Below are 7722 nucleotides of genomic sequence, written 5' to 3'. Positions count from 1 at the left end.
AAAACTGATTTAATAAAAATAAATAAATAAATACACAACAATCATAAATACAAAATTTAAAAAATAATAATGATAATAAAATAAAAATAAAATAAAGCAGCGCTCAATTAAAAGCCAGGCTAAAAGGGTAGGTCTTGAGTTTGCTTTTAAGAGCCTAGAGTGGTATGTGCGGGCAGTGCAACTAAGTACAACAAAACTGTACATCGGCATATCAGTGGAAAAAATCAGCGATACCGATAACCCTAAAAATTCATAATATCGGCTCCGATATCGACCACTAACATAAAAAGCTGTTGGGGTGTGACTTGTGCGCCGCACCACATCACCTTATGTTACCCCCATGTGGGGCAAACATGCACAGTTTTAAATTAAAGAGTGAAAGCCCCTAAATATGGTTGTAAAAATACAAAAAAATGCAGCACACACGGACACATGGACTCCAAAACATTATTTGGACACATAATTTAAAATGAAAGCATGGTGGAAACCATAATCCAACACACTTGCATGTGGAAAATACACGCTAATACCCTCCTGTCACTCACGCACACACACACACACACACACACATATATACACAGAGTAGGTCAGCAGATTAGAGTAGACTAGGCCTACGCTGAAGTAAGGGAAATAGTTTTAATGTTAAGTGGTCGCCAGTGGAAACTGAGCTGGGCTGTGGAACAGAATTAGCACCGATGTATAGCTCTATTGTAGCCTTTGAACATGCAAACACACACACACACACACACACATACACACACACACACACACACACACACACAAGTGTCATTAAGCTTTAGAAATTTACACACACAGAGAGACACATGCATATGTGAAAAAGATTTGGTGATTAAAGGTTAAAGTATTGAGTGCAGTCGCACGCAAACACACACACACACACACACACACACACACACACACAACGTCGCCCTTCATTCTGAAACAGGCTGAGAAAACAAGCGGTAAACTTGGTTTAAATGGATTTATTTTATGAAATCTAATAATCGCAGCAATAAAAACATATTGGAATAATGTTTTGGCCGTTTCCTCTCTGACGTCCAAACCCCCTCTTTCCTGCTCGCATTTACAGAGGTGAGGGGAAGGATATGAGCCTAAGTGTGTGTGAGTGCATGTATGTGTTTAGCATTAACTCACGGATGCAAAGAAAGAAAGAAGGGAAGAAAAGCTACATTCAAATAAAAGGATTTAACCCAACAGGATATTACATCATGAAGCTGGCCGGCATCCCGGTCATTTGATTGGTCGTTTTCATCATTCTGAACCAAACATGTAGTCGACACTGATTTAACTTTTACTGCGCCGCTATAAGCCCCGGCTTTAGGAATTACACATAAAGTGAACATTTAATTAAAAGAAATACAACGAGAAGGATGGAGGGAACGAAGGGAAAGAGGGAGAGAGGAAAGAACGACCAATAAAATAAGAAAGGGGCAGTAAAGCAGAATAAAAAAAGAAAGAAAAGCAGACTGGAGTCGTTGAAGTGAGGGAACAAAAGCAGAAAAATATATACGAACAAAGAGAGTTAATAAAGGATTGAAGTAAATGGGTTTGGAATACTTTTTGGCTGGAGACGCTTTTCCAGCTTTGTTTTTTCGTTCTTTCCAAAGCCCGTCAACATTCCACCGGCTTCTAATGTTTCAGGACAAGGTGGGAGATGACACACACACACATACGCAGGGGAGGCTAACCACATCGTGAGCGGATGAAAATATCAAGCCGAGGCTCGTCTCTCCTTGTTGGAACCAGCTCTCCCCAGACAGAAACCAATTAAAGAGTTATAGATGAATCAGGACGAACTAAAGCACAATCTCACACAGAACACTGCGAGCATGCTGTCAGGGCATTAACTCATACGGATACACGCAGACAGACATGGTGGTCCAGGGCTGCTGGCATCCAGCGCTATCAATAAAGGTTGTGACATTGAGGAGTCTGGGAGGTTTTACTGGTGAAAGGTATAAAAAGGTAGATGTATCGTATAATATATCGACAGCAGGGTGGCCCGCTGTTTGCAGAGACCGCCCTGGACCGCTGGTACATTGCTCTCATGAAATCTCTTTGAATGAGGGAATAATATGTGTGAGATGATGTGAATGAAAGGGTTTAAGATTTCATGATGATACAAAAAAGATGGCCTTAGGTCAAAAAATCTCTGTGGAAGAGTTTGTTTTATTTCATTTGAGATTTTGGTTTTTATTTCGTATCTATCAAATTATTTTGAGCAGATTTCAGGGAATATTTCAACGTGGACATTTGAGATCAGAGTTTCTGCAGGTTTCAACAACTTAAATTAAGGGCTTTTAAAGACCAATGTTAATGCAGTTTAGGACCTATTTGACATCCATACTGGTAAAACTTTTAAATTTAAACTTGGTTTGTGAGCCGCCAATAAACACAGAGAAGAAGAACAACAACAACTGCAGCACGATATCTAAAAGACAAAACATGTCGTGGTGTGGACGTCTTTCACAGTTCCAGAGGAAGACAACAGGATTGCACCAAGGGTCTGATCTACGACCAACAGGTTAGACAAAGCGCTAAAGGGCCATCTACAGATTAGCACAAGCTAATTAGCAGCAGCGGCTCACATCCAACACCAAGCTGTGAAAAGGCTCGACTCTGTAAGTGAGTATCAATTATTCTGCCAATTAATCGAGCAATCGGATAACAAATACTGTGCGTTTTCATTATATTACTTTAGCTTTATTTAAGAACAATAGTAACTAGTCCATACCCATTGAGTGCACAGTTGCCCATGTACAGTTTCACATGGTGTGTGTTTGGGATACAGGTCATAGGAAATTGCAGGTTAAATAGTCAACTGAACCCATTAAGAAGAGCAATGTATTCAGACAGAGTTTTTGAAAAACATGGGTCAGACAGAATGACACACTGACAGTTACAAAACAACAACAACATTGGTCCACAGGGGGAGCCACAGCGATCGGTCGCATTTTAGCCATTTTTAAGCATTTTTCAGTTGCCAATTAGAGTTAAATTTCTCCAGTCACCTTGAGGCGTCCTGTTCTACATATCTACCAAGTTTAGTAAAAATCGATATGGCGGTTAGGCCTAGATAAGAAATGAGCTCTCTAGTGCCCCCATTTTGTTTGATGGGGTCAATAATGGAGGGGTCCCCTCAGATTATGTGTGGTCATATGCCTACAAAGTTGCGTGGTGATGGGTGAAACCCTTGAGATGTTATACACCTTTATGTGATGAGCCACGCCCTCCACAATATTCATTGCCTTATAGAAGCTCAGTTTTAGTAAGTTTTCCAACTTTTGCCAAGAGGGAACTTTAGATATTGCTCCCTAGATTATGTTCACCCAGTTTCATGCAGATCGCTCAAACTTCCTAGGAAGAGATCCATTTGAAGTGTTTTACAAAAAAATCAAAATGGCGGAAAATCCATATGACTGGAAGTTATGTGTTCTTGAGGCAAATGTGTTCCTCATGAGGAGAGGCATCTCTGTGCAAAGTTTCATGTCTCTACGACATACGGGGCATGAGATATGCCCATTCAAAGTTTGCAATTTCACTCGGTTGCTATAGCGCCCCCCTTTGGCCAATTGATGTAATATTGCTTCATTGCCATCCTCCCATGACCCTCTACCACTGTGCCAAATTTCACATGGATTGACCAAGTCAGTGAGGAGAAAAACATGGAACAGACACACCCACAGACAGTTTTCGTCATTATATACTAAGATAAGAAATGAGACAAATGAGCAACAAATTTGTTTCCTTTTTTCTGAAAGTCAGAGCTGAGTCACGCAAATGACCAATTTCACACGCACTCAAGCTACGCTACTATTTCTCACACTGTCTAAAATAATCGTGTCGGGCAGTAGCGTCACTACAAAGAGCGACCTTACGAATTTAACAGCATTCTCAGTAGCGTGCTGGTGACTTCACTACTTTCTGAGTCAAATAGCTTCTCAGTAGTGAAGTTAACTAACTGAGGGAGTAGCGCAGTGGCATCCATTAAAGGTAACTTTTCTGCAGAGGTCTGGATAAAAGTAAGGATAATAAAACTGAGGATAGGTAATGTGACTGACGCTAGCGGCACACCGAGGCATGCAGACGACAGGGTTGCCACCTGCCCCGTATAATACGGGACTGTCCCATATTAGAAAAATAAAATGTACTGTCTGTTATCTGAATGTCCCCTTACGCCCGTATGTTACCTTTATGGAGCTTATGGTTTTATAAAGCCTCACGTGCATTTATATCTCAGTCATTTTGGAGCTGGGCGCACATGCACGAGCTTTGTTCACTCTCCCGCAGTGAGACGTGAATTGATGCAGAAACACTCTTCAATCAGTATCTGTGCCCACTATCCTGTCTATTAAAAATACGGCAGAGAAGAAGTGCAGTTTTACAGACTGTCTCGCACCGGCCTGGTTCTTCGACAGGTTAGATAACAATTTACTCCTCCTTTAACACCTGATATTGCCTTAAAAATAAGCCAGAATAAAATGTACATGCATGTGTCCACCACTTGCCCTGTCAAAAGCACACTGTCTCACCTGACCAGCTCTAACCATCCACATCAGAATAATTATGACATGTTTTGTGTAACTGTGCTGCTTGACTCTCTCCTGAGACCTTTACGTCGCCTCGAGGTAAGAAGGCTCAACTGTAACTACTTCCTGGAGCCTCTTATACAGCACCAGTGAGGTTGAACGACCTCTTTATAGGTGGAAATCATGCTTTGGTTGCTTTAGAAATGCCTTAAACACATGTGCATTTTTAAATTCCTGTTATTTTTATTACATTATTTCTCTTGACCTGGTCTCACCCCACACTGGACCCAGTTTTGACCCGAACTTTACTTGAACTGGTCTAAGGTGGTCTGGACTGCAGCTACGAGTCATTTATGACAAGTCAAATGTTTCCTCAGAAGTGCCACCAATACAAACTCGGCTCTGCCAACAGCACCACAGCCGAGCTTGTTATGGATTTTTAAAGGACGGACGAGGACGCAGCAGTGATAAAGAGTTCAGGGACCGACCCGCTTCTGCTCTCGTACGAGACAATGAACAATGAGCTGCTCTCAAAACCACTCTGTGTGCACTTAGATTTATAGAGCAATCATCACAGTACGAAACTAACTTTACTATCTGGGATATTGTGTAACTGTGACCACCAGAAAGCACACTGTAAAACAAACAAAAACACACACACACGCAGCGGGCACACAAGAAGGCACATAAACACTGACAACAAACATATGAAATAAATACAAAAAGCCATGTGGGCTGAAGGCGCATTAACACTACATACACAAGCAAAACGCAGGCAAAAATGTAGAACAATGCGAGCACCGTCATGTTCAAGCACGCATAAATGCTCAGTATAAACTAGAATCACCGCCTCACTGTTGTATGGCCCAGGAACAAACAGTGCTTCACATACTGATGTTCTAATTCTGTAAAACAAAAGATCTTTACAATCAGCACAGTTTCAAGATGGACACCCAAGATCAGTGTCACCAATTCAGTATCTGACTGAATTTCTCTCCTTCTGTTCCTGAGATATGGCGTCAAGTAATGGCCAGAAAACTGTTTTATGCCAAATATTATGATGTCACAGTAAAGTTCACCTTTGACCTTTTGGATATGAAATGCCATCACGCCATAAAATGCTATCATTTTATCCTGTTAGACATTTGTATGACATTTCGTTATAATTGGCATATGCATTCCTGAGTTATAGCCAAAACTAGGTTTGTGAGGTCACAGTGACTTTGACCTTTAACCTTCCACCACCAAATTCTAATCAGTTCATCTTAAAGTGGACATCTGTGACAAATTTGAGGAAATTCCCTCACGGCGGTCTTGAGATATCGTGTTCACAGGAATGAGACGGATAAAAGGTCAAACCAACCTTGACCTTTAACCATCAAATTCTACTTACTTAATCAAGTCCAAGATGACGTGTGCCGAATTTCAAGAAATTCTCTCGAGTTGTTCTTGAGATAGGGCATTCACGAAAGGTCTCAGTGACCTTTGACCACCAAAATCATTTTATCGTTGAGTCCAACTGGACATCTGTGCCAAAATAGAACATATTCACTCAAGGTGTTCCTGAGATATCACATTCATGAGAGTGAGATGGATGCAAGGTAATGGTGACATTGGCCTTTGACCACTAAAATCTAATCAGTTCATTGTGAAGCTCAAGTGGATGCCCGTGCCAAACTTGGAGAAATTCTCTCGAGGTGTTCTTGAGCTATGATGTTCACGAAAGGTCGCAGTGACCTCTGACCACCAGAATTTAATCATTTCACTATTGAGCCCAAGTGGACATCTGTGCCAAATTTGGAGAAATTATCTCAAGGGTGTTCTTGAGGTATGGCGTTCATAGACACAAGTTTACAGTGACCTCTGACGTTTGACCGTGAATATCTAATTAGTTGATCATTGAGTCCAAGTGGACGCCCGTGCCAAATTTAGAGAAATTATCTCGAGGTGTTCTTGAGCTATGATGTTCACGAAAGGTCGCAGTGACCTCTGACCACCAAAATCTAATCAGTTCACTAGTGAGTCCAAGTGGACATCTGTGCCAAATTAGAACAAATTCACTCGAGGTGTTCTTGAGATATCACATTCATGAGAGTGAGATGGATGCAAGGTAACGGTGACATTGACTTTTGACCACTTAAATCTAATCAGTTCACTGTGGAGGCCAAGTGGACATCTGTGCCAAATTCGGAGAAATTCTCTTGAGGTGTTCTTGAGGCATGGCATTCAAATCTCAGTCGATATTTGTGCCAAATTTGAGAAAATTCCCTTAAGGGGCTCATGAGATATCAGATTCACAAGAACGAGACACACAAGGTTACAGTGACCTTGACCTTTAAGCCATGACCACCGAAATCTAATCAGTTAATCGCTGAGTCCAAGAGGACATTTTTGCCAAATTTGAAGGAATTCCCAAAAGCTGTTCTTGAGATATGGCATTCACAAAAATGGAACAGACGCAAGGTCACAGTGATCAGTGGCCTATGACCACCAAAATCTAATTAATTCAGTGTTAAATCAATATTTGTGCCAAATTTGAGGAAATTCCCTTCAGGAGCTCATGAGATATCGGATTCACAAGAACGAGACACACAAGGTTACAGTGACCTGGACCTTTGAGCCATGACCACCGAAATCTAATCAGTTAAATGTTGAGTCCAAGTAAAAGTTTGTGCCAAATTTGAAGAAATTCTCAGAAAGCTTTCTTGAGCTATGGCATTCACAAAAATGGGACAGAGGCAAGGTCACAGTGACCAGTGGCCTATGACCACCAAAATCTAATGAGTTAATCATTGAGTCAAAGTGGACATTTGTGCCAATTTTGAGGAAATTATTTCAAGTTGCGCTTGAGGTATGGTGTTCATGAAAATGGGACAGACGCAAGGTCCCAGTGACCTCTGACCACCAAAATCTAATTAATTCAGTGTTAAATCTCAGTCGATATTTGTGCTAAATTTGAGGAAATTCCCTCAAGGAGCTCATGAGATATCGGATTCACAAGAACAAGACAAGCAAGGTTACAGTGACCTTGACCTTTGAGCCATGACCATTGAAATCTAATCAGTTAAATGTTGAGTCCAAGTAGAAGTTTGTGCCAAATTTGAAGAAATTCTCAGAAAGCTTTCTTGAGCTATTGTATTCATGAGAATGAGACGGACGGATGGACGGATGG

This window comes from Epinephelus fuscoguttatus, linkage group LG23, assembly GCF_011397635.1.
Source record: "Epinephelus fuscoguttatus linkage group LG23, E.fuscoguttatus.final_Chr_v1".
Lineage (NCBI taxonomy): Eukaryota > Metazoa > Chordata > Actinopteri > Perciformes > Serranidae > Epinephelus > Epinephelus fuscoguttatus.
The sequence above is the reverse complement of the archived record's forward strand: the minus strand, read 5'-3'. Positions refer to the sequence as shown.